The sequence below is a fragment of the Oncorhynchus gorbuscha genome, linkage group LG12 (genome assembly GCF_021184085.1).
Source record: "Oncorhynchus gorbuscha isolate QuinsamMale2020 ecotype Even-year linkage group LG12, OgorEven_v1.0, whole genome shotgun sequence".
Taxonomy (NCBI): Eukaryota; Metazoa; Chordata; class Actinopteri; order Salmoniformes; family Salmonidae; genus Oncorhynchus; species Oncorhynchus gorbuscha.
Window position 1 is genome coordinate 70,162,773 of NC_060184.1, and position 27,827 is coordinate 70,190,599.

The following is a 27,827-nucleotide window of genomic DNA, read 5'->3' on the forward strand; positions in this document are numbered from 1 at the left end:
GAGTTGTGTGTGGCAGCTTAATGAGAGGAACATTATTTATGTACATTTACACATTTGTGAAATGGTGTTACACCAGGCAAATCGGCTGTCAAGCACACACACACACACACACACACACACACACACACACACACACACACACACACACACACACACACACACACACACACACACACACACACACACACACACACACACACACACACACACACACACACACACACACACACACACACACACACACACACACACACCCTTTGTGCATGTTGGTCAGAGAGCAACGGGTGTATTTTGGTCAGTATGCAAAACAATTCATCACAAGAAACCATGTAAAAATCACTTTATTAGTAATGCACACAGACACGCTCACAGACACAGTACAGTACATTCATTATGGCTCCCTCATAACAAGGAAACAGCCATGCTGTTAACTCTTTAGCTGTGCGGGTTAAAAGTGCAGCAGTCCCACATGTGGTGCGCTTCAGTTGTGTTAGATGTCGTTCTGTGACTCCCTGACACTACTCAGTCCGGGCGTGTCCAACCCGCCGCAGGACCGCCCCTTCATCTCCTTCATCCCGCGCTGGTACTTCACCTGCAACACACAAAAGTAGGTCGGGTTGCATCTCAATAATCTAAAATAGCTCAAAAGTAATTGGTGGTCATACTGACAAGCACACTCCCACCAAGGCCATTTCCACTACATAGTAGTGGTAGTACTTTTGGTCAGAGCTAACATATACTGTAGGTTGCCATTTAAGATGCATCCTATGTGACTTGCTGAGCTGATGTTCTCCTGGTTCTGACTGACTCTCTCCAACTCTGAGGTGACTCCCACACTGGGGGTCTGGAGCTGCTTTTTATGCTTCACCTGTGGACACAATATTCACACAACATTAAAACATTCACAACTCAGAGTTTATCCGTCTCTGCAACCAGAAAACCAGTTTGCAAACAGAAAATGACATCATTATGACGTCCCATGAGAAATTTAGCTTGCTGGGTATCATTAGTGATTGGCATCTGGGTGAAAACAGTGTCCCGGTTCCTTCACCATGGCGCCAGAGATCCTGCCTGGGCTGCCAGGCTGGGCCCCCGTGTCCCTTCAGTCTGCTCCACACCCTCAATGGGGGATTGTTCAGCAGGGTCCACTAATGGCTGTAATGACTTAGACTGGACCAGGGCCAGTGTGAAAGGCTGTCTGTGTCAGGCAGGACAGGACAGAGTTTCAGAGCAAATTAGTGTACAAAAATCATTGTGGGCTTGTATCTTTCAGGAGTTTACATGGAATGGAGTGAATTAATAAAATGTTGAATTGTAAAATAACAACCCAGGATTTGATTGAATGGTTGTTCAGTGTGTCTGCGGTTTGTGATTTTTAGTTAGCACCATTGAAGCTGTAGAAAATCCACACAAACCCAGATGAAAAGGGACAGGCAGACACAACAGAGAGGCCTGTTTTCAAAACAAGCTCTTCCTGTGAGGTCAAAGGTCAGACAAGGTTTAACCTCTCACCAAGCTGATGTTCTCCTGGTTTCTGCGGACCCTCTCCATGTCAACAGTTTCCATGACTACCGTCTCGCTCCCCAGCCCGTCTCTGTATTTCACCTGGACATGGAACAGAGCCGTCACACAATATTACAGTGGCCCTGTTTACGTGCTCATTGTACAAATGACACCATCACTCATCCTCTTGTTGATAGTTGAAGACCTTGTTACGATAAGAAAAAGAAGTAAATAGATTTAGGTACCGCCTTTTCTGCTAGAGGCTGAACAATAACCTCACAGCAACATACTGGAGTTCATCCAGCCCAACGACTACATGTACGGTACATGGTTGTGTAGAACAATGGATCACATCTTATGTCACTGATTTCCTTTGTTCTCCCTGGCGAAGATGATTTCCGGAGTGTCGGTGACAGAAGACATCAGGCTTTTCAGCAGCTTTGAGTCCCAAGTGTACTGACACTGGAGGGGTAGAGCAAAAGGGTAACTGTGTTGACAGATAATACTGCATAAAAGTGTGTGTATGTGTGTACTGTGTCCCTCACTGAGCTGTTTCTCTGGTTGTTCTTCACTCTCTCAATCTCAGGGGTGTCGAACAGATATGAGCCCTTCAGTTTCTCCGCCTCATCCTTGTACTTCTTCTGCATAAAGTTGAGGGAGTGTGACACACCATCCAAGCACATATCCCATTCTGTGGTGTATCCCTAACTGACTGTAGACAGCTTTCAGGTAGGCGGCGTGCAGTAGTTCTGATGTGTCTCGGACACTGTTCAATACGAGTTCTCCCTCAGCAGGGCTGTCTGCTTGCAGGAGGCCTGGAAGAGTCAAACACAGACTAACACGTACACTGACAGACTCAGGTCAGCTTGGCAACAACAAGACATCAAAAGGATCATGACAGAAATACTTGTTTTTGTTCCCTGTTGCAAAACGTTTTGCTACTGTGTGCCAAAGCTGAAGAACATACTCACATCCTGGTACTTTCTGCAGGTTCTGGAGTTGTAGGCAAACTCATGGAAAACAGAAAGGAAAACACTGCATACTGTTGCTCATTCTCCCAGGTCATATTTATTTACAACAACGTTTCAACGTCTAGGTTGTCATCAGGCATCCATATCCCAGGTGGTGGAAGGTCCTATATATAGGGGCAATACTCAGTGACATCACTTCCTGAAAAAGGAGGTTAAAAATATATAACATAGGTTCACAATATTAACATTCAATGTATCAAAATATATGATCATACACAAGGAATGTGATCAATATTTACAGTAATATACAGTTGAAGTCGGAAGTTTACATACACCTTAGCCAAATACATTTAAACTCAGTTTTTTACAATTCCAGACATTTAATCCTAGTAAAAATTCCCTGTCTTGGGTCAGTTAGGATCACCACTTTATTTTAAGAATGTGAAATGTCAGAATAATAGTATAGTGAATGATTTATTTCAGGTTTGATTTCTGTCATCACATTCCCAGTGGGTCAGAAGTTTACATACACTCAATTAGTATTTGGTAGCATTGCCTTTAAATTGTTTAACTTGGGTCAAACGTTTCAGGTAGCCTTCCACAAGCTTCCCACAATAAATTGGGTGAATTTTGGCCCACTCCTCCTGACAGAGCTGGTGTAACTGAGTCAGGTTTGTAGGCCTCTGTGCTCGCACACACTTTTTCAGTTCCTCCCACAAATGTTCTATAGGATTGAGGTCAGGGCTTTGTGATGGCGACACCAATACCCTGACTTTGCTGTCCTTAAGCCATTTTGCCACAACTTTGGAAGTATGCTTGGGGCCATTGTCCATTTGGAAGACCCATTTGCGACCAAGCTTTAACTTCCTTACCCATGTCTTGAGATGTTGCTTCAATATATCCTCATAATTTTCCATCCTCATGATGCCATCTATTTTGTGAAGTGCACTAGTCCCTCCTGCAGCAAAGCACCCACACAACATGATGCTGCCACACCCGTGCATCACGGTTGGGATGGTTCTCCGGCTTGCAAGCCTCCCCTTTTTCCTCCAAACATAACAATGATCATTATGACCAAACAGTTCTATTTTTGTTTCATCAGACCAGAGGACATTTCTCCAAAAAGTATGATCTTTGTCCCCATGTGCAGTTGCAAACCATAGTCTGGCTTTTTTTATGACGGTTTTGGAGCAGTGGCTTCTTCCTTGCTGAGCGGCCTTTCAGATGATGTCGATATAGGACTCGTTTTTACTGTGGAAATAGATACTTTGTACCTGTTTCCTCCAGCATCTTCACAAGGTCATTTGCTGTTATTCTGGAATTGATTTGCACTTTTTGCGCCAAAGTACGTTCATCTCTAGGAGACAGAACGCGTCTCCATCCTGAGCGGTCTGACGGCTGCGTGGTCCCATGGTGTTTATACTTGCGTACTATTGTTTGTACAGATGAATGTGGTACCTTCAGGCGTTTGGAAATTGCTCCCAAGGATGAACCAGACTTGTGGAGGTCCACAATTTCTTTTGATTTCTGATTGATTTCTTTTGATTTCCCCATGATGTCAAGTGAAGAGGCACTGAGTTTGAAGGCAGGACTTGAAATACACTCACAGGTACATCTCAATTGACACAAATGTCAATTAGCCTATCGGAAGCATCTAAAGCCATGACATCATTTTCTGTAATTTTCCAAGCTGTTTAAAAGCACAGTCAACTTAGTGTATGTAAACTTCTGACTCACTGGAATTGTGATACAGTGAATAATAAGAGAAACAATCTGTCTATAAACAATTGTTGGAAAAATTACTTGTGTCATGTACAAAGTAGATGTCCTAACAGACTTGCCAAAACTATAGTTTGTTAACAAGAAATTTGTGGAGTGGTTGAAAAACGAGTTTAAATGACTTCAACCTAAGTGTATGTAAACGTCCGACTCCAACTGTATGTACATACACATGCAATATTTAATTAGGATAAAAAACACAATCATTTGGACATTTTGAAACGATAAAAACGTTTTCAAGTCAAACTCCTTGTTAAGGCCAAGAGGAGGCAGTGTGTTCAGCCTGTGGACCCAAAAAGATTCCCTTTGAAGAAGTTTCCTCTCATTGTCTCCTCCCCTGCGTGACACCTTGGCCATTTCTATTCCAATGTATCTCAGAGAACTAATAGAATGTCCAGCTGAACAAAAACTGCATGCTACTGTGTGCCCTAATGAACTTGACCAAGGTCTCAAATGAAGGCCTCGGCAGAACATAGACAGGCACGTTATAGTCTCTAAAATTAATGTTTAATGAGGCGGTTTCATAAGAGAGAGATGCAGACAAGCGAATCTTGGGCCAATCTATAAGTGATGAGGGAGAGCCATACGTAGTCTGTGAGCGTTGCTGTTGTGTAATGGAGCCCTGAGGCTGAACGGGTCCTGACAGTCCATCTGCTGCCTGTTATTTTGCCTGATTATAATGACTCTGGGCTGATTAGTATTAGTGTAAAACAGAGTGGGTGTTCTCAGATGATTTTGTTTTTCTCACAAAACAGAAGTGATTCTTTAGCGGTGTGTCACATTTAAAGTACTGAGAACTTAAAATATGACAAATGTGTCTGGTTCCATTTCAGCCTCTACCCAAGGTGAGGATTCTATGAGACAAAAAATATGGCATTTACCTCACTCATCCCACAGTGGTACAACACGGTTGGGGTCGACTCCCCTTTCAATTCATGTCAATTAAAAATGGTCCTTTGTTGTTAATGTGGATATCTTCAACTCAATAAGTTCAATGTCAATCCACCTCCTGAATTGACTGAACAAAAATTTGGAATTGACCCCAACCCTGGTGAATACACTGGCGATTTGTTCTCAAGTCCTAAGACGTCTGACGTGCTTCTCATCCAAAAGGACCCCGCTTCAACTCTTTCTAGTTTACACCAAACCCTCAATTTGCCTTTAAAAGGTTCCCATGGTAACTGCTAACGCAGCAGCCTGAATTTTTAGTTAAGTGCACGTTGAGAGAAATAAAACAGAGGAAGCTCAATGGAACAAACCCCAGAGACAGAAGAGGAGTTGAGGGGGTGTAGCATTTACAGGTTGTTTTGTAGGGACATTGTAGGAGGGTGCACTGTAATACCCCACTACTGAGCCAAGCAGAGCTGAGCTGTGGCAATGGCCACTTTCAACGGCCAAAACGTTGTTGAACACTGCAGATAGAAAGGCCACAAATAGAATGATGTGATTCCTTATTCTACATGATTGTTCTACATAGCATACTTCTATCTCAACACGTCCTGCTGAACCCATCCAACATAATGGGGAACTGTGTTAGAAAGGACAATGTGGGGAACAAATCGGAGCCAGCACATTACAGTTTGGGTCTGTGCGATAGTGTGAAAAGGGAATAAGTGCACGTGACTGGGGTGGGGATGGACAGGACATGTTGGAGACCCATCTGGCTGGAGAGGGGGTCAGCCTGTGTGTGTTAGAAGGACACATTCGCTAGTGGTTGTACTGGGGATTCTGACCCTTAAACTCCCTCTCAAATGTATCATTGTACTGCAGCTGCTATGTGTTATGATGTGTGTGTGTGAGAGAGAAAGAGCAAGAGTGTGTAAGAGAGACAGAGAGATATGTGAGTATGCACAGGGTCAGTAAAAATGATTACATAGACACCCACATAAGGGAATCAAAGTCAAGGCCATTCCTTCTTCCCCTGCCTCACCTTTCCCCTCAGCAAAATGCAAATGAATTACTTAAAAATCATACAATGTGATTTTCTGGATTTTTGTTTTAGATTCCGTCTCTCACAGTTAAAGTGTACCTATGATAAAAATCACAGACCTCTACATTCTTTGTAAGTAGGAAAACCTGCAAAATCGGCAGTGTATCAAATACTTGTTCTCCCCACTGTATATCTATCCTACCCTGCCTTTCTAAGGTCTTCGAAAGCAAAGTTAACAAACAGATTACCAACCATTTCGAATCCCACCGTACTTCTCCGCTATGCAATCTGGTTTCAGAGCTGGTCATGGGTGTACCTCAGCCACGCTCAAGGTCCAAAATGATATCATAACCGCCATCGATAAGAGACATTACTGTGCAGCCATATTCAGCGACCTGGCCAAGGCTTTCGACTCTTGTCAATCACCGTATTCTTATCGGCAGACTCAACAGCCTTAGTTTCTTTAATGACTGCCTCGTCTGGTTCACCAACTACTTCTCTGATAGAGTTCAGCGTGTCAAATCGGAGGGCCTGTTGTCCGGACCTCTGGCAGTCTCTATGGGGGTGCCACAGGGTTCAATTCTAGGGCCGACTCTCTTCTCTGTATACATCAATGATGTCGCTCTTGCTGCTGGTGATTCTCTGAATCTACCTATACGCAGACGACACCATTCTGTATACTTCGGGCCCTTCGTCGGACACTGTGTTAACTAACCTCCAGACGAGCTTCAATGCCATACAACTCTCCTTCCGTGGCCTCCAACTGCTCTTAAATGCTAGTAAAACTAAATGCATGCTCTTCAAACGATCACTACCCGCACCTGCCCGCCCTTCCAGCATCACCACTCTGGACGGCTCTGACTTAGAATATGTGGATAACTACAAATACCTAGGTGTCTGGTTAGACTGTAAACTCTCCTTCCAGACTCACATTAAGCATCTCCAATCCAAAATTAAATCTAGAATCGACATCCTATTTCGCAACAAAGCATACTTCACTCATGCCGCCAAACATACCCTCGTAAAACTGACCATCCTACCGATCCTCGACTTCGGCGATGTCATTTATAAAATAGCCTCCAACACTCTGCTCAGCAAATTGGATGCAGTCTATTACAGTGCCATCCGTTTTGTCACCAAAGCCCGATATACTACCCACCACTGCGACCTGTACACTCTCATTGGCTGGCCCTCGCTTCACTCTCGTCACCAAACCCACTGGCTCCAGGTCATCTACAAGACTCTGCTAGGTAAAGCCCCGCCTTATCTCAGCTCACTGGTCACCATAGCAGCGCCCATTCGTAGCACGCCCTCCAGCAGGTATATCTCACTGGTCACCCCCAAAGCCAATTTAGCCTTTGGCCGCCTTTCCTTACAGTTCTCTACTGCCAATGACTGGAACGAACTGCAAAAATTTCTGAAGCTGGAGACTCACATCTCCCTCACTAGCTTTAAGCACCAGCTGTCAGAGCAGCTCACATATCACTGCACCTGTACATAGCCAATCTGTAAACAGCCTATCCAACTACCTCATCCACATACTGTATTTATTTATTTATTTTGCTCCTTTGCACCCCAGTATCTCTACTTGCACATTCATCTTCTGCACATCTACCATTCCAGTGTTTAATTGCTATATTGTAATTACTTTGCCACCATGGCCTATTTATTGCCTTAACTCACTTATCTTACCTCATTTGCACTCACTGTATATATACTTTTCCCCCCTTTTTTTCCTACTGTATTATTGACTGTATGTTTTGTTTATTCCATGTGTAACTCTGTGTTGTTGTATGTGTTGAACTGCTATGCTTTATCTTGGCCAGGTCGCAGTTGCAAATGAGAACTTGTTCTCAACTAGCCTACCTAGTTAAATAATATATATATATATTTTTTAAATCTCATTTTCATTAACAGTGACTAAAGGGGAAGGCCAGAACAGTATCGAGATGCATGGTCTTGTCCCAATACTCGTAAATCATCTCCTACTATTGTCTCCTTTCCTCATTTAATTTCCTTCATGGTTGGAGACAAGCTAATTCTCCAGTCAATGGTAGAATACCTGGTTTTAAAAAGACAACAGTAGTTGACATCTTACCTGGCTAGTGAGTTTGGAGGCCACATTGGCATGCTCGATATCAAACCTTCCCAGGACATCATTGTAGATGTAATGCTTCGTTTTACTCCTATAGGCCACCTGTGAAACAGAGAAACAAGGTAAGCAAAGGGATACAGGCACACATATGCATGCAGGCACTCAGACACATACAGAGATCAACAACAGACCACACAATCAAAACATGTCCCCAATATATGAAAAGGCTAACTTCGCTCTATTCTCTGCTACATACTGTTATGTACATGGGCCTCCCTCTAAATGATGCAGATTGTGTGTGTGTGAGAGAGAGAGCACAGCTGGGGACTGGGACTGTTGTTGTAGTGGTGGTGTTGAATGTTTTATGAATGTTACTACCCACACACACCCTCTCCTTCACACCACCAGCAAAGTTGTCCGTCCCACTGTAAACTAACTACCACTTTGAACCCTTAATGAAGCCTTCATAAACCCTTTATAATGCCTTTATACAGTGAGGGAAAAAAGTATTTGATCCCCTGCTGATTTTGTACGTTTGCCCACTGACAAAGAAATGATCACTCTATTATTTTAATGGTAGGTTTATTTGAACAGTGAGAGACAGAATAACAACAACAAAAATCCAGAAAAACGCATGTCAAAAATGTTAAATTGATTTGCATTTTAATGAGGGAAATAAGTATTTGACCCCCTCTCAATCAGAAAGATTTCTGGCTCCCAGGTGTCTTTTATACATGTAACAAACTGAGATTAGGAGCACACTCTTAAAGTGAGTGCTCCTAATCTCAGTTTGTTACCTGTATAAAAGACACCTGTCCACAAAAACAATCAATCAATCAGATTCCAAACTCTCCACCATGGCCAAGACCAAAGAGCTCTCCAAGGACGTCAGGGACAAGATTGTAGACCTACACAAGGCTGGAATGGACTACAAGACCACCGCCAAGCAGCTTGGTGACCAGTGACAACAGTTGGTGCGATTATTCGCAAATGGAAGAAACACAAAGAACTGTCAATCTCCCTCGGCCTGGGGCTCCATGCAAGATCTCACCTCGTGGAGTTACAATGATCGTGAGAACGGTGAGGAATCATCCCGGAACTACACGGGAGGATCTTGTCAATGATCTCAAGGCAGCTGGGACCATAGTCACCAAGAAAAATTGGTAACATACTGCGCCGTGAAGGACTGAAATCCTGCAGCGCCCGCAAGGTCCCCCTGCACAAGAAAGCACATATACATGCACGTCTGAAGTTTGCCAATGAACATCTGAATGATTCAGAGGACAACTGGGTGAAAGTGTTGTGGTCAGATGAGACCAAAATGGAGCTCTTTGGCATCAACTCAACTCAACATGTTTGGAGGAGGAGGAATGCTGCCTATGACCCCAAGAACAACATCCCCACCGTCAAACATGGAGGTGGAAACATTTGGCTTTGGGGATGGTTTTCTGCTAAGGGGACAGGACAACTTCACCGCATCAAAGGGACGATGGACGGGGCCATCTACCGTCAAATCTTGGGTGAGAACCTCCTTCCCTCAGCCAGGGCATTAAAAATGGGTCGTGGATGGGTATTCCAGCATGACAATGACCCAAAACACATGACCACGGCAACAAAGGAGTGGCTCAAGAAGAAGCACATTAAGGTCCTGGAGTGGCCTAGCCAGACTCCAGACCTTAATCCCATAGAAAATCTGTGGAGGGAGCTGAAGGTTCGAGTTGCCAAACGTCAGACTCGAAATCAGAATGACTTGGAGAACAGCTGCAAAGAGGAGTGAGACAAAATCCCTCCTGAGATGTGTGGAAACCTGGTGGCCCACTACAAGAAACTTCTGACCTTTGTGATTGCCAACACGGGTTTTGCCACCAAGTACTAAGTCATGTTTTTGCAGAGGGGTCAAATACTTATTTCCCTCATTAAAATGCAAATCAATTTATAACATTTTTGACATGCTTTTTTTCTGGATTTTTTTGTTGTTATTCTGTCTCTCACTCTTCAAATAAACCTACCATTAAAATTATAGAGTGATCATTTCTTTGTCAGTGGGCAAACGTACAAAATCAGCAGGGGATCAAATACTTTTTTCCCCTCACAGTAGATGCTACAGAAATTATTAACAAGTAAATACCTGTCGTGTCTTTGGCTATGCCAGATTAAGTGATATGACATGCTATTCTTTAAAATAATTTATCCGTAATTAATATTACCTGATTGAGCTAATCATGTAAATGTAATTAACTAGAGAGTTGGGGCACCACGAAATAATATTTATAGAGCTGTTATCTTACGAATAAACTCTTAAAGACCTAGTAATATTTTACATCAATAGCAGTCAATATTAATCGTCACCTTAATTAATTCAGTCTCATCTGAAAGTTGTAAATTCTTGGTTATCTTCACGAACCCTGGCTAACAAGTTGAATCAGCAATGCAAAATTGTGTTTAATTATTTCTTTACTAAATACCTAACTAATCACACAGAATTACACATACACATAATTAATCAACTTGATTACAAATTACGTCATAAAGGAAAACGTCCCTAGCAGATATGACAGCTTGTTACACAAAAGAAAAGGGTCTGGGTTTGAGTGAAAGAGCGGGAAGACTGAGAACCAAAGGAAGAAGCTGTGCTATCGTAAATACAATATTTTATGCATTCTAAATTACCGCCCATTTGGAAAAGTAAAATGCAATAAATATTTACTCTGAGCTGCGCTCCAGTAGGTTGGTGGTAGATGGAAGGCCGTGTTGCCAAACCGAGTACTGTTGTCAATTGGATACATTGTAGTAACGTTATTGTGTGATAGACGGTATACTCTGTCTGTTTCTTCCTAACCCTCGTTTGCAGCTTCTGTTGCTAACTCAACGGCCAGGAGGTATCACTTCTGTAGTGAATAATAGTTCAAAGTTCATACCATTCGCAACCAAAGCTCACGCTGATATTAGCTTCGTTCTGTAGTTATTATCTGAACCATTCTGACATCGGACCGTCGTCCTCACATCCTCAGAACAGGAGGTTATATTGTCGTCAAGGCTTTATATAGGAAGGGAGGAAAGGGGTGTGTTTCATAGTTTACAACCTGTCTCTTCACGTGGGCGGGCCACTGAGTCAGACCTAATTCACTCATGAACACCCAAATCTCACATTTTAGAAGCTAAAATCACATTTCATCCCATCACAAATAATTTCATATTCAAACATTTAAATTGAACAACAATTCCATGTGAATCCGATAACTCTGATGTGTAGACTTTCCACTGTAGAGTTTTGTCATCTTATCATTGATGAGAATGCCTCAGATGACAACCGAACTGACATCATATTCATTAAGTACCACCGCATATGTTCAATTAGTCGGATTACCAGAATATAGTTAATTTCCCCCCACCTTCTGATGTTCCCAGAATCTCTATGTTAACCAAGGTGTTTGCAAATGTAACATCAGTAGGGTAGAGAGAGGAAAAAGGGGGGAAGAGGTATTTATGACCGTCATAAACCTACCCCCAGGCCAATGTCATGACATACCTTATGCTATATAAAGGGTGCTGAAAAGGTTGAAACATAACATGTAAGGATGGTTTCAGGGAGTTGTGCGTACAAGCAGATGGACAGTTCCTGCGTGTCACTTTTGTAATTTTGCTAAAGTTTTGCAAAACCCCCCACAAAATTAATTGTTTTTTCAATATGAAAATCGAGATGAGATTATATATTTTACCTCTTGGGGATGTTATTCGAAAACATAATGTTAACTTTCACTGCTATGCGGATGACACACAGCTGTACATTTCAATGAAACCTGGTGAAGCCCTAAAATTGCTCTCGCTAGAAGCATGTGTTTCAGACAGAAGGAAGTGGATGGCTGCAAACGTTCTACTATTAAACTCGGACAAAACAGAGATGCTTGTTCTAGGTCCCAAGAAACAAAGAGATCTTCTGTTGAATCTGACAATTAATCTTAATGGTTGTACAGTCGTCTCAAATAAAACTGAAGGACCTCGGCGTTACTCTGGACCCTGATCTCTCTTTTGAAGAACATATCAAGACCATTTCAAGGACAGCTTTTTTCCATCTACGTAACATTGCAAAAATCAGAAACTTTCTGTCCAAAAATGATGCAGAAAAATTAATCCATGCTTTTGTCACTTCTAGGTTAGGCTACTGCAATGCTCTACTTTCCGGCTACCCGGATAAAGCACTGAATAAACTTCAGTTAGTGCTAAATACGGCTGCTAGAATCCTGACTAGAACCAAAAAATTTGATCATATTACTCCAGTGCTAGCCTCTCTACACTGGCTTCCTGTCAAAGCAAGGGCTGATTTCAAGGTTTTACTGCTAACCTACAAAGCATTACATGGGCTTGCTCCTACCTATCTCTCTGATTTGGTCCTGCCGTACATACCTACACGTACGCTACGGTCACAAGACGCAGGCCTCCTAATTGTCCCTTGAATTTCTAAGCAAACAGCTGGAGGCAGGGCTTTCTCCTATAGAGCTCCATTTTTATGGAACGGTCTGCCTACCCATGTCAGAGACGCAAACTCGGTCTCAACCTTTAAGTCTTTACTGAAGACTCATCTCTTCAGTGGGTCATATGATTGAGTGTAGTCTGGCCCAGGAGTGGGAAGGTGAACGGAAAGGCTCTGGAGCAACGAACCGCCCTTGCTGTCTCTGCCTGGCCGGTTCACCTCTTTTCACTGGGATTCTCTGCCTCTAACCCTATTACAGGGGCTGAGTCACTGGCTTACTGGGGCTCTCTCATGCCGTCCCTGGAGGGGGTGCGTCACCTGAGTGGGTTGATTCACTGTTGTGGTCGTCCTGTCTGGGTTGGCGCCCCCCCCCCCCCTTGGGTTGTGCCGTGGCGGAGATCTTTGTGGGCTATACTCAGCCTTGTCTCAGGATGGTAAGTTGGTGGTTGAAGATATCCCTCTAGTGGTGTGGGGGCTGTGCTCTGGCAAAGTGGGTGGGGTTATATCCTTCCTGTTTGGCCCTGTCCGGGGGTGTCCTCGGATGGGGCCACAGTGTCTCCTGACCCCTCCTGTCTCAGCCTCCAGTATTTATGCTGCAGTAGTTTGTGTCGGGGGCTAGGGTCAGTTTGTTATATCTGGAGTACTTCTCCTGTCCTATTCGGTGTCCTGTGTGAATCTAAGTGTGCGTTCTCTAATTCTCTCCTTCTTTCTTTCTCTCTCTCGGAGGACCTGAGCCCTAGGACCATGCCCCAGGACTACCTGACATGACTCCTGGCAATCCCCAGTCCACCTGGCCATGCTGCTGCTCCAGTTTCAACTGACCTGAGCCCTAGGACCATGTCCCAGGACTACCTGACATGATGACTCCTTGCTGACCCAGTCCACCTGCCCGTGCTGCTGCTCCAGTTTCAACTGTTCTACCTTACTATTATTTGACCATGCTGGTCATTTATGAACATTTCAACATCTTGGCCATGTTCTGTTATAATCTCCACCCGGCACAGCCAGAAGAGGACTGGCCACCCCACATATGCGCTCTCTAATTCTCTCTTTTTTTCTCTCTCTCGGAGGACCTGAGCCCTAGGACCGTGCCCCAGGACTACCTGACATGATGAGTCCTTGCTGTCCCCAGTCCACCTGACTGTGCTGCTGCTCCAGTTTCAACTGTTCTGCCTTATTATTATTTGACCATGCTGGTCATTTATGAACATTTCAACATCTTGGCCATGTTCTGCTATAATCTCCACCTGGCACAGCCAGATGAGGACTGGCCACCCCACATAGCCTGGTTCCTCTCTAGGTTTCTTCCTAGGTTTTGGCCTTTCAAGAGAGTTTTTCCTAGCCACCGTGCTTCTACACCTGCATTGCTTGCTGTTTGGGGTTTTAGGCTGGGTTTCTGTACAGCACTTTGAGATATCAGCTGATGTACAAAGGGCTATATAAATAAATTTGATTTGATTTGATTTGATGAGTGAATTCAAAGAGACAAATTATTACTATAGTAACATATTCTAAATTAATAACTACACACCAGTGGAGGCTGCTGAGGGGAGGACGGCTCATAATAATGGCTGGAACGGAACAAATGGAATGGCATCAAACGCATGGAAACCATGTTTAATGTATTTGATACCCTTCCACCATTCTGCTCCAGTCATTACCTCAAGCCCTTCCTCCCTAATTAAGGTGCCACCAATGTCCTTGAAAATAAAAGAGAGCCGCACACTCTAGGAGCTCAGATGAAAAAATGTAATTACCAACATTTTGACAGTCAAGCTGTCTTCACCAAGGTATAATCACAAACACTGCGGGATGACTCGTTTATGTAAAAAAGACACAGGTGTCTGTAATCATGGCCAAGAGTGGCCTAATGGTTAATTATCAAATATTAAAATGGCATACAAAGAACAGCATACAAACAAATGGATAGCATATGATCATAAATTCCTTTAGACTACACAAGCTTACAAACAATTGCAAAGTCACAATAATCACAAGAATGGCTTCAGATCAAAGTCCACGTTGAAACCGAAGGGAGCAAGGGTCTTTAAGTTAAAGATCCAGGCAGCCTCTCATTTTAACAATAAATTATCAAGGTCACCCCCTCTCCTAGGGAGGGTGACATGTTCGATGCCAATATAACGCAGAGACGAAATCGATTGGCCTGCCTCCAAGAAGTGCTCCGCAACTGAGTAAGTAAAGTTTACACCTAATGGTTCTACGATGCTCTGAGATACGTACTTTTAATTTGCGCGCTGTTTTACCCACATAATTTTTTACCACAAGGACAAGTTATAAGAGAAATAACTGCCTTAGTGGAGCACGTAATAACCCCTTTGATTGGGATCGATTTCCCTGTTTGTGGGTGTTTGAAGGATCTACATTTATAAGTGCCATTGCATTGAGCACAGCCATTACATTTGTAAATCAGAGTGTACCAATTGGTCTCTGTGATTTCTGCCCCACGAGAATACGACCAAGGGAAGGTCCGAAAACACATCACCGAGACTATCATCGGATTTTAGAATGTGCCAATGTTTGTGAAAAATTCCCTTAATTTGTTCAGGACGCTTTGAAAAGCGGATAGTTAGAACACAGGAATGCGTCTTTTTGCAAGATTGACCTTGAAAAAGGTCATGTCTCGTTTTGTTTTGAATTTTCTCAATGGCAATATTAATCTGATCATTTTCGTAGCCCCTCTCCCTGAACTTTCTTTGCGTCTCAGCCATATTTCTGTCGAAATCGGATAGTTTTTTGCAAATTCTTTTGATTCAACAGAATTGGCTGTAGGGCAAACTATTTTTCAAGGGAAGAGGGTGACAACTATCAGCTCTCAACAAACTGTTAGGATCAGTAGGCTTCCTGTAAAGATCAGTGTATAGAACATTATCTTCACACAAGATCAGAAGATCAAGAAAACTGATTTGACGTGTATCAGATTGCAGAGTAAATCTCAGATGCTCAGAACAGGAGTTAAGAAAAGCATGGAACGCCTGGAGCTGTTTTGCATCACCCCTCCACAGAACAAAAATATCATCAATATACCGTTTCCAAATAATGATGTTAGGCAAGAAAACATTTTTGAGAGGATTGAAAATAGACTGTTTCTCCATGTAACCCACATACAAATGAGCATAGTTAGGAGCCATGGGGGATCCCATAGCAGTACCCTTCGTCTGAATAAAGAAATCATTTAGAAACATGAAATAGTTATGTGTGAGTACTATTTCAGCCAATGTTATAATGCAGCACTGGAAGGTAGTTCATTAGGGTCACGTTGCAGAAGAACATGTTCCATAGCTTCAATACCGCCCTTGTGTGTCCTGACACACATGCACACGCTCACACACACACTGATGTCAACATAATGAGATATTGTTTGAGCTATACAGTAGATGGAGTACTTTATGACACAGACCAAGCGTGGCAGAGGTATATTGTAGACCGGTCAAAGTCAAACTAAATTAATCTGAGCAGAACACCTCACTTCAGAATTCTGATTGCTGCTTGGTAAATTGTGTGTTCGCTGTTTCTGGCAGCAAGGAATAAAGGTTACTGGAAAGCTTTTCTTTTACCGTCCTCTGTGTATTTCACCCGAAAAGGACATCTCTTTGATTTCTGTGGATCCAGGTAATGTGTCTTTTAAATTGTCATTTTTTGCAAAAGGTTTGGTGGCATAAATTTGTCATGCAGGTTTTCATCAAGGATCTCTCTGTACTTTGCTCCGTTCATCTGTACTTTGCTCCGAGATTCATTTCCCTCGATCCTGACTAGTCTCCGAGTCCCTGACGCTGAAAAACATCCCCAAAGCATGATGCTGCTACCACCATGCTTCACCGTAGGGATGGTACCTGGTTTCCTCCAGATGTGAGGCTTGGAATTCAGGCCAAAGAGTTCAATCTTGGTTTCATCAGTCCAGAGAATCTTATTTCTCATGGTCTGAGAGTCTTTAACTCTAAGCGGGCTGTCATATACCTTTTACTGAGGCGTGGCTTATGTCTGCACACTCTACCATAAAGGCCAGATTGGTGGAGTGCTACAGAGATGGTTGTTCTTCTGGAAGGTTTTCCCATCACCACAGATGAACTCTAGAGCTCTGTCAGAGTGACCATCGGGTTCCCTGACTAAGGCCCTTCTCCCCCGATTGCTCAGTTTGGCTGGGAGGCGAGCTCTAGGAAGAGTCTTTGTGGTTCCAAACCTGATGGAGGCCACTGTGTTCTTGGGGACCTTCAATGCTGCAGAAATGTTTTGGTACCCTTCCCCAGATCTGTGCCTCGACACAATCATGTCTCGGAGCGCTAGGGAAAATTCCTTTGACTTCATAGCTTGGTTCTTGCTCTGACATGAACTGTCAACTGATGGACCTTATATAGACAGGTGTGTGCCTTTCCAAATCATGTCCAATCAATTGAATTTACCACAGGTGGACTCCAATCAAATTGTATAAACATCTCAAGGATGATCAATGGAAACAGGATGCACCTATTATTTTTGTAATACATTTTAGAATAAGGCTGTAACGTAACAAAATGTGGAAAAGGGGTCTGAATATCTTACGAATACACATCATATGAAAACAGATCCTATTAATCCTGACTGTGTGTGTGTGTGTGTGTGTGTGTGTGTGTGTGTGTGTGTGTGTGTGTGTGTGTGTGTGTGTGTGTGTGTGTGTGTGTGTGTGTGTGTGTGTGTGTGTCTCACCACGCTTTGTAGCTGGGAAGCCTCTTTGGCGTGCTGAGTCTCCAAAGTCTCTGGAAGCTTTGAGTAGAGAGGAGTGGAGAACTGCTGCTTCCCTGCCTCCTTGTACTTGGCCTGCCGCCCACGCCCACGCCCACGCCCACACACACACACACAAAACCAGTAGAGTTGAAAATTCAACGGAAGTTTTTAAATATTCACATGAAAATCTGTCACCAAATGGATGGAAACCTACAGTCGTGGCCCAAAGTTTTGAGAATGACACAAATATACATTTTCAAAGTCTGCTGCCTCAGTTAGTATGATGGAAATTTGCATATACTCCAGAATGTTATGAAGAGTGATCAGATGAATTGCCAAGTCCCTCTTTGCCATGCAAATGAACTGAATCCCCCCAAAAATGTCCACTGCATTTCAGCCCTGCCACAAAAGGACCAGCTGACATCATGTCAGTGATTCTCTCGTTAACACAGGTGTGAGTGTTGACAAGGACAAGGCTGGAGATCACTCTGTCATGCTGATTGAGTTCGAATAACAGACTGGAAGCTTCAAAAGGAGGGTGGTGCTTGGAATCAATGTTCTTCCTCTGTCAGCCATGGTTACCTGCAAGGAAACACATGCAGTCATCATTGCTTTGCACAAAAAGGGCTTCACAGGCAAGGATATTGCTGCCAGTAAGATTGCACCTAAATCAACCATTTATCGGATCATCAAGAACTTCAAGGAGAGCGGTTCAATTGTTGTGAATAAGGCTTCAGGGCACCCAAGAAAGTGCAGCAAGCGCCAGGACCATCTCCTAAAGTTGAATCAGCTGAGGGATCGGGGCACCACCAGTACAGAGCTTGTGTGAGTGCATCTGCACGCACAGTGAGGCAAAGACTTTTGGAGGATGGCCTGGTGTCAAGAAGGGCAGCAAAGAAGCCACTTTTCTCCAGGAAAAACATCAGGGACAGACTGCAACAAGGTACAGGGATTGGACTGCTGAGGACTGGGGTAAAGTCATTTTTTCTCTGATGAATCCCCTTTCCGATTGTTTGGGGCATCCGGAATAAAGCTTGTCCGGAGAAGAAAAGGTGAGCGCTACCATCAGTCCTGTGTCATGCCAACAGTAAAGCATCCTGAGACCATTCATGTGTGGGGTTGCCTCTCAGCCAAGGGAGTGGGATCACTCACAATTTTGCCTAAGAACACAGCCATGAATAAAGAATGGTACCAACACATTCTCCGAAAGCAACTTCTCCCAACCATCCAGGAACGGTTTGGTGACGAACAATGCCTTTTCCAGCATGATGGAGAACCTTGCCATAAGGCAAAAGTGATAACTAAGTGGCTCGGGGAACAAAACATCGATATTTTGAGTCCATGGCATGGAAACTCCTCCCATTGAGAACTTGTGGTCAATCCTCAAGAGGCGGGTAGACAAACAAAACCCCACAAATTCTGCTCAGAAGGACGACTGTACCTTTTGTTATGCTGAGGAATGTATTGTATCTATTGCTTGCCAAGGTGACAATGTGCCGAGAGAGAGAGACACAGAGAGAGAGAGAGAGAGAGAGAGAGAGAGAGAGAGAGAGAGAGAGAGAGAGAGAGAGAGAGAGAGAGAGAGAGAGACACAGAGAGAGACAGAGACAGAGACAGAGAGAGAGAGAGAGAGAGAGAGAGAGAGAGAGAGAGAGAGAGAGAGAGAGAGAGAGAGAGAGAGAGAGAGAGAGAGAGAGAGAGAGAGAGAGAGAGAGAGAGATGAAAGCGCGGATGTTCTTGGAATGCTGCAACTCTACATCAGGGATGAAGAGGTTCTGGGCCTTTGGATTTCTCATAAACCTCCTTGTACTTCACCTACAGGATAGCAGGAGAGAGTTGTTATTTTGTCTTTCTTAGGCTCACCACCATCCACCTAGTTCGATGGACAACTTTATTATTTTAATAACATGGTGCCATGACAAACAGTAAAATACTGGTCAATACAAACATATTGTTTTCAACATAAGAGATATCTACACAGGCCAGAAGAAAGGCTGCTTTTGTCCTAACCCTTTACAGGTGGCTACGATCCATTACTGGACCCTGCAGTGAAACCTGACACAACCTCTCACAACAACAACAGGATGTATGTATCAGAGAACACAAGGGGATAAATCTACATCTCATTACTGGACCCTGCAGTGAAACCTGCCACAACCTCTCACAACAACAACAAGATGTATGTATCAGAGAACACAAGAGGATAAATCTACATCTCATTACTGGACCCTGCAGTGAAACCTGCCACAACCTCTCACAACAACAACAGGATGTATGTATCAAAGAACACAAGATGATAAATCTACATCTCATTACTGGACCCTGCAGTGAAACCTGCCACAACCTCTCACAACAACAACAGGATGTATGTATCAGAGAACACAAGGGGATAAATCTACATCTCATTACTGGACCCTGCAGTGAAACCTGCCACAACCTCTCACAATAACAACAAGATGTATTTATCAGAGAACACAATAGGATAAATCTTACTTACGTCACTTACCAGAACACTGCACCTACTGGCAAAGAGAGGTTTTGTGCAAGGCGGGCTTAAGCAGCCGAGGCCTGACAGAAGAACACAGCACATAATGTAACTACAGTCTGCCAACAGTTAAACACCTGGAGTGTGTCAGCTGATATGTCTGGCTTCATAATGGTTCCAGATAAGCTTATTGTAAGCTAATTAGGTAATGACAAATTACTAATAAGGCCATTTCTATAGGTGACCGCGCACTAAGAGCTAATTATTAAAGAATACAGTAATTTAAGCGTATGGGTCTACTTGGCACATTGTCAGACTGTACCGGTTGTGTTACAGTGTATATTGTAGCTATAGCATAAAGGGGACAAAAGCTCAGCTAGCCAATTGTTCCTTGGGCTGATACTGCTTATCAGTGCTTTTCCATATGGACACTGACACCAACCACTGGCATTGCATTACAATGGGGGCATATACAGTATTTGACCCGTGGCATTTTGTCAGCATCATTACTTGGTACAGTAAAAGTCTCCAGAACAGGGGGAATAGAGATGGCCTTTCCATTTATTCAACTAGGGAACTCAGAAGCTGAAGAGAGGAAAACAGACCCCTCTTGAACATGCAACTGAAGAAAGTTACAATGACGTAATATAGTGTTAATCCTTTATGTCCTGCAACCATGTCTTTCATCCTGCCAAAAGTATTCAAAAAGCCAGAGTGCCTCTCCACTCTGGTGTTACATTTTATGGCCAGCAGTTGCTAAAAGTTTTATCTCCACTTAGTTGTGGGTGTCTTAATTAGGGAGCACGTTGAGACATGTCGGAATTGTTCTGCATCACAGATGGACACTTTGTAATTAAGCAGATTCATGTTGCAAACTAATTGTTCTATTATGAGACAACGAGGAAATATTCAAAACCTTTCTAACCATCCTGCTCCCCCCCCCCCACACACACACACTTTTTTCTCAATAAGTTAAGAGGGAAAATGAGGGGGGTGGGGACTTCTGAATGATAAGCAACTGAAATAAAAAATAGCTGCCTACGTTATACTTCTCTAGATCTCGTTCTTCTTATTTAATGGGAGGGAAGCACACACTCCTTCACTTTGACAGCCATAAAGAACATAAATAATTTAAAGCATCGTATCACCATAGTTACTCTAAAATTACCTTCTGATTTGGAGTAGAGGGACGGAATTATGATCTAATCTACACATTTCTATGCTCGTTTGGTTCACAGTTGGTCTCCAGCTATAGAAGAGACAGTCCTCTACCACTGGGAAAACACTGGTTGAATCAACGTCATTTCCACATAGGGGTGCTGAGGATGCTGCAGCACCCCGTGATAAATCAGAATGTTACATTTTTTAATTTTTTTATTTTTCACAAAAGTAGTGCACTGGGTCTTTACTACTCCTATATGAGCGCACCGAAGTAGCCGTCTCCATATTTTTTGGTTCACAACTGAACCAAATGCTAATCTAAACTAGATGTTGAAATTACATCTGTGTCCAGTGGGCTGTCTTATCCTACAGTGTACATTTTAGGACCCCTTCAGCCTCCAGACACACCTCTCTTTGAGTTTACCTTCCAATATAAACTCTCTCTCCTAGTGGTTTTGAGCACAAAATAGGGCTCACACTCATTTCAGTCCAGATGAATTATCCCCAGATTAGGCCACACGCCTCTTCATCTGTGGTGCTGAGGTGTAGGCATGACTAAATCCCTCAAGGGCTTTCCTCCAAACCCTTTACAGGTGGCTACATCTCATTACTGGACACTGCAGTGAATCCTGCCACAGCCTCCCACAGCAACAACAGGATGCATCAGAGAACACAGAGGAGGAATCCTACTTATGTGGCTTGTCTGAACACGGCACCTCCTGGAGACGTACACACTGGGTCTGCGCAAGACGTGCTTAGCAACCGAGGTCTGACAGGAAAACAAAGCACTTAGCTACAGTAGGTATAATTCCCCCCGCAGCTTCATCAGAAAGACACACTGGTTTGGGGCAATGCCAGCCGGCGTTCTCACCTCAGCTTCATCAGAAAGACACACTTGCCGGGGCAATGCCAGCCGGCGTTCTCATCTCAGCTTCATCAGAAAGATACACTGGCCGGGGCAATGCCAGCCGGCGTTCTCACCTCAGCTTCATCAGAAAGACACACTGGCCGGGGCAATGCCAGCCGGCGTTCTCACCTCAGCTTCATCAGAAAGACACACTGGCCGGGGCAATGCCAGCCAGCGTTCTCACCTCAGCTTCACCACCTGCGCCACATTCACTCACCGCTGCATCTCCCGACAATGTTTCCTCAGACGTTCCTTACATCCAGGTGTCCGTTTCCTCAGACGTTCCTTCCATTCAGGTGTCCGTTTCCTCAGACGTTCCTTACATCCAGGTGTCCGTTTCCTCAGACGTTCCTTCCATCCAGGTGTCCGTTTCCTCAGACGTTCCTTCCATCCAGGTGTCCGTTTCCTCAGACGTTCCTTCCATCCAGGTGTCCGTTTCCTCAGACGTTCCTTCCATCCAGCCTTCTTACTACATTTACATTTACATACATTTACTTCTTGCCTAATCTTATTACATTTACACACACTGTACATATATTTTTTTCTATTTCTATTGACTGTACGTTTGTTAATCCCATGTGTAACTCTGTTGTTGTTTTTGTCGCACTGCTTTGCTTTATCTTGGCCAGGTCGCAGTTGTAAATGAGAACTTGTTCTCAACTGGCCTACCTGGTTAAATAACGGTGAAATAAATGTTTAAAAAAATAATAACAAAAAAAAAGAGTCAGAACACTAAGGGTACTCCTTATCACCCCTGCTCAACTCTACCTCTCGACGTTGGGTACTCCTTATCGCCCCTGCTCCATTCTCCCTCTCGACTCAATGTTGAGTACTCCTTTATATCCCTCTAGTGGTGTGGGGGCTGTGCTTTGGCAAAGTGGGTGGGGTTATATCCTTCCTGTTTGGCCCTGTCCGGGGTTGTCCTCGGATGGGGCCACAGTGTCTCCTGACCCCTCCTGTCTCAGCCTCCAGTATTTATGCTGCAGTAGTTTGTGTCGGGGGGCTAGGGTCAGTTTGTTATATCTGGAGTACTTCTCCTGTCCTATTCGGTGTCCTGTGTGAATCTAAGTGTGCGTTCTCTAATTCTCTCCTTCTTTCTTTCTCTCTCTCGGAGGACCTGAGCCCTAGGACCATGCCCCAGGACTACCTGACATGACTCCTGGCAATCCCCAGTCCACCTGGCCATGCTGCTGCTCCAGTTTCAACTGACCTGAGCCCTAGGACCATGCCCCAGGACTACCTGACATGATGACTCCTTGCTGTCCCCAGTCCACCTGGCCATGCTGCTGCTCCAGCTTCAACTGTTCTGCCTTACTATTATTTGACCATGCTGGTCATTTATGAACATTTGAACATCTTGGCCATGTTCTGTTATAATCTCCACCCGGCACAGCCAGAAGAGGACTGGCCACCCCACATATGCTCTCTCTAATTCTCTCTTTCTTTCTCTCTCTCGGAGGACCTGAGCCCAAGGACCGTGCCCCAGGACTACCTGACATGATGACTCCTTGCTGTCCCCAGTCCACCTGACTGTGCTGCTGCTCCAGTTTCAACTGTTCTGCCTTATTATTATTCCATGTTCTGTTATAATCTCCACCCGGCACAGCCAGAAGAGGACTGGCCACCCCACATAGCCTGGTTCCTCTCTAGGTTTCTTCCTAGGTTTTGGCCTTTCTAGGGAGTTTTTCCTAGCCACCGTGTTTCTACACCTGCATTGCTTGCTGTTTGGGGTTTTAGGCTGGGTTTCTGTACAGCACTTTGAGATATCAGCTGATGTACGAAGGGCTATATAAATAAATTTGATATGATTTATCATCTCTGCTTTTCCGATTTAGACCCCACATGGGGCATTATTGTTGGTGATACTGTACATGCGGATCAGAGGGCCAGTCTTAAAGGTAGGAAGTTCAGAAAAGGTGTCGAACACTGGAAGGAATATCTCAATCCAGACAACCCCTCTAAAATGTCAATCGTCACACTAGTTTTTGGTCTCAAAAGCATTTTTTTTAACGTATTTTAATTATTTGAGATAACAAGTGCAAGTCCAAAAAGGCAACACCCTCATTAACCTTCAGAAGCCTTAGCTGGGTAACAATGACAGCATGAAGAGACCAGGGGAGGGTTAGTGAACTGTTGAAGTCAATACAGCAGATTTGGAGGAGTTGGCATGAACAGAACATGACCAGACTCCCATCCTCCCACTCAAGTGTCCAAATAAGCTGTTTGGATGCAGCAGGACACGAATAATGGATATTAACATTCAATATCCCTCATTTAGACTTGACTACTATATGGTTGCATTGGGTTTGTATGGCACAAAGAGCAGCTAGATTTAACTGGATGACAGACTTATTTGGAGTCCTGACATCACAGTGAGTCTATTGAGGAAATACAATTCGGCCCAGTGACTCATGTTGCAACAAGCAACACTTGTCGTTATTATGTATCCTGCCAAGATGTAATATGAGGAAATCCACTTGTAGGTGTAAAGTCATCAGCAATGGCAATTCTCAAAAAGACAAACAAATCAAGTTGTTCTGCATTGTTCTCAGTGCCCTTGCTTTCATCCATTTAAATTACCCCGAAAAGTGAAAGAGATGGCAAACGAATACAACACATGGACATTCTAATCTGGAAAAATGCCATTGTTTCAAAACTAGATGCCGTGGGCATAACATTTAGCCAGTCAATAGCTCTAGCACAATGTCTGCACTCCCTATTGGCAAAATGAAAGTCAATGGGCAGTCAGAGGAGGCTCTATTCTTGCTGCGTGTGGCCATGTGCCTCGGCTCTTATCTCAAAGGCACTGAGCAGAGCTATGGTAGCTGATTTAGAAGACACAAAAAGGCTCAAAACAATGCAACACTATTTGTCGAGCATAGAATGGCTATTAGTGGGGTCAATTCAAATCAAATTGTATTTGTCACATGCGCTGAATACAACAGGTGTCATTACAGTGAAATGCTTACTTACGAGCCCTTAACCATCAATGCAGTTTTAAGAAAAATAACACATCTAACATATCTAATACAACATCATGCTTTCACTGTCAATTTTATAGGATACTGTTAAGGGTTAAGTTTTTCTGACTGAAATCCGTCATCACCATCAGTACCTCATGTCCACCCTCCTAACCACAACTGCTACTCTGCAATCAGCACTAGATTGTACTAAACAGCAGGAAAAGCTTTGGGCAACTCAACACAGACAAAGCCGCTACTGTGGAAAACCGTCATCACGGAGAGCCAAGTGTCATTGCCGGCCAATCACAGACTTTTACAATTCTGCCACAACTTCCAACAAAGGTAAACTGGGATGATATTGCAAGTTCATCAATATTCATTTACAGTTGAGTGGGCTAAACCTCCCTCTGTCATTGACTGTTATTCATACGGCCCAGAGAAGCCAATTGAGTGGCAATACAACCATCAATCCCTGTAGTTAATTGGCTGTAGTCCTATGGAGCAAAGAACATCTTAGCAGAGGAGGAACCTTATAGATCTGAGTTTCGGTTCTCCTGTGCTGTTTGGGTTCTCCTGCGACAGATGTTGGCTAAATAGGTTAACCATCTGGCCGCAACGTTCACTCAACCATTTTATAGGGGCAACAAACAGCCAAAATCGAGAGATCAAATGTAAACGTTTTGACCCATCATTATGTCTCATTTGAAGCTCTGTCAACATCATTTGGAGAAAAACAAAACAAAATCCCTTAGGGATGATCGTGTGGTCAGTGCTGCCATTGCATTTAGGCCCATTTAACATCAGAACCATAAAAGTCTGTGCTTTCGATCACGTCAGTACTACTTACTAAGTACTGATGATAAATGCACTGCCGTGGTCCGTTAGCAGTACATTGGGGATGGCGTATGAGAAGAGCCGGATTAAGAAATCATAGGCCCGGGACTTTAGAGCCTAGTCTTATCGTAAAAACATGTCAATTAAATGTAAAAATGTATTACCTTTTAATGTGGCATGAACAAGACCATTATGTTTTTTAATGTTCAATGATTGTGATAGACTCATGTTTCACAGGTAGGACTACGGGGTACCCCCCACTATTTATTTTGCTGGGACTCCGTATCACCCCTGTTACACTTACATCTGTGCCCTAATTGGTTAACAGCTATGATGTTTTTTCTCTCTTTTTCCCCCTAATAAATCATGCACCCAACCAAGGCAGCAGGTTCGTGGAACCCACTTGGGCCCCTTGCCTCCTCCCCTCTCCCTGTCTGATGATCAGCAGAGCGGCAGTAGGCTATCTACTGTCATTAAAGGACCTTTCTGTTTTTCAAGTTTTCTCAGCCTCTGTAAGCCTCCGGGTTAATATGGCCCTGCGTATGAGAAGCAAGGATTTACAGCAACCAAAGTTAACCTTGTGTTTGTTTCTTGATAGGACTTGGACAGCTCAAATGTATTTTTATTCATAATTGATTCATCCTGTATTCACACAGGTGATCCTATTGAGATTGAAATTATATTTTAGAAGGGAGACCTGTCCTAAATGCCACACTGCAAACTAGTTGCTGGGGGTAAGAGGAGAGTTATGGGAGAGGAGTAGCCATCATCCCCACTGAGGGGGGAAACAGGAATGGGACAACTAGTAAGACTAGCACCCATCCTATGGACAGCAGCACAATAAACAACCAATCCCAAAGCTGTCTTTGTATCCTGGTTACATTGAAGGAACAGGAGTCCCATAAACTCAATGCAACATGAGAAGGATTTAGTTGCTAACTTGCTATCCAGTTATGTTCAAATGAGGGATAACTCATAACAGCTACTGTATGTATGTTTATGTATGATGAAGTTGTTGTTGCATGTGTGGGTGTCGGGTGGGGGGGTTTATAAATAGCCACATTCATGTTTTCCCATGATGTTTGGGATTTGATAACACGGTAAGACTGGTAGGCGTGGTGCTTCTAAACAACCAAGACGTGGTTCAAATCACACCAGAGGATTCTGGACCGATTCTGGGGAGTGGATGTGTATTTTGGGTGGCTTGTATTCTTAGCTTCATATTAGCCATGATGAAGAAACAGAAGCCATTCAATCCTGTCTCAGTACCACCACAGCATTCATATATAAGACAACCATGTAGTTGTTGTACTTGTGTGAAGGGTAGGTAAATAAACTAGCATTAGCAACTAAACCTGAAGCTAATGTAGCATTATCCACTAACTAGCATTAGCAGAAACAAATATTTATTTCTTCAGGCCCTGAAAACCTGCCAAGTGCTAGATGACACACAAAGGTATTCAATGGATGTTGAATGAGAAAGATTTATTAGGCTTGTATTTGGATTAGATTATGAAATTGCCTGCTTTTAAGTTCAGCAGCATTAACATACTCATATTTGAAACCACTTTTCAGGATACCTCATCAGTGAACAACTAACAGAATTTTCTAAAGCCTCCAGAGGTAATATGAAATTTTAAAAAGTTAATTAAAATCAAACCAAACTGCCTTGAAACGTAAAATAAAATGCCACTTTGACAATAAAAAAACCTCTGCAGACTAACATGTCATTCAATGTGACGCTCCTGCTACACAGAAACCAACCAAAATCAACTGTATTTCTCATTATTTCAATTCACAAGATAAAATTAACGCGAGCGTCAGCCATCGAGAACTGAACCTCTGCGATTCTTGAGCTTGGCGCTGTCGACGCAATGAGAGAAAAACAGCTGCTTTCATTGATTTTAATGCTGGACGCCCGATGCCTTTAGGGCTGCAGGGCCTTGAGACTCACTCTTCACTGATTTCTCTTCTAAGCAGCCGAAGGCAACACAGACGTCATACCAGAG

The 27,827-nt window shown here is 43.5% G+C and overlaps 1 protein-coding gene and 1 long non-coding RNA gene across 4 annotated transcripts in view; both read right to left on the reverse strand.

The window, feature by feature from the left end:
- LOC123991344 (LIM zinc-binding domain-containing Nebulette-like) overlaps positions 1-27,827 on the reverse strand; it is a 79,087-nt gene that overhangs the window by 4,201 nt on the left and 47,059 nt on the right. The window lies entirely within an intron of this gene.
- LOC123991345 lies at positions 326-17,794 on the reverse strand. 3 transcript variants are annotated; one of them, XR_006830782.1, is made up of 5 exons: positions 17,451-17,794; positions 8,282-8,380; positions 2,475-2,673; positions 2,049-2,318; positions 326-1,965 (listed from the first exon to the last, which is right to left on the reverse strand). It is a non-coding gene; the product is annotated as an uncharacterized LOC123991345 (long non-coding RNA). The 3 variants fall into 3 exon arrangements; XR_006830781.1 differs by having other exon boundaries at positions 326-1,605; positions 1,749-2,318; XR_006830780.1 differs by having other exon boundaries at positions 326-2,318.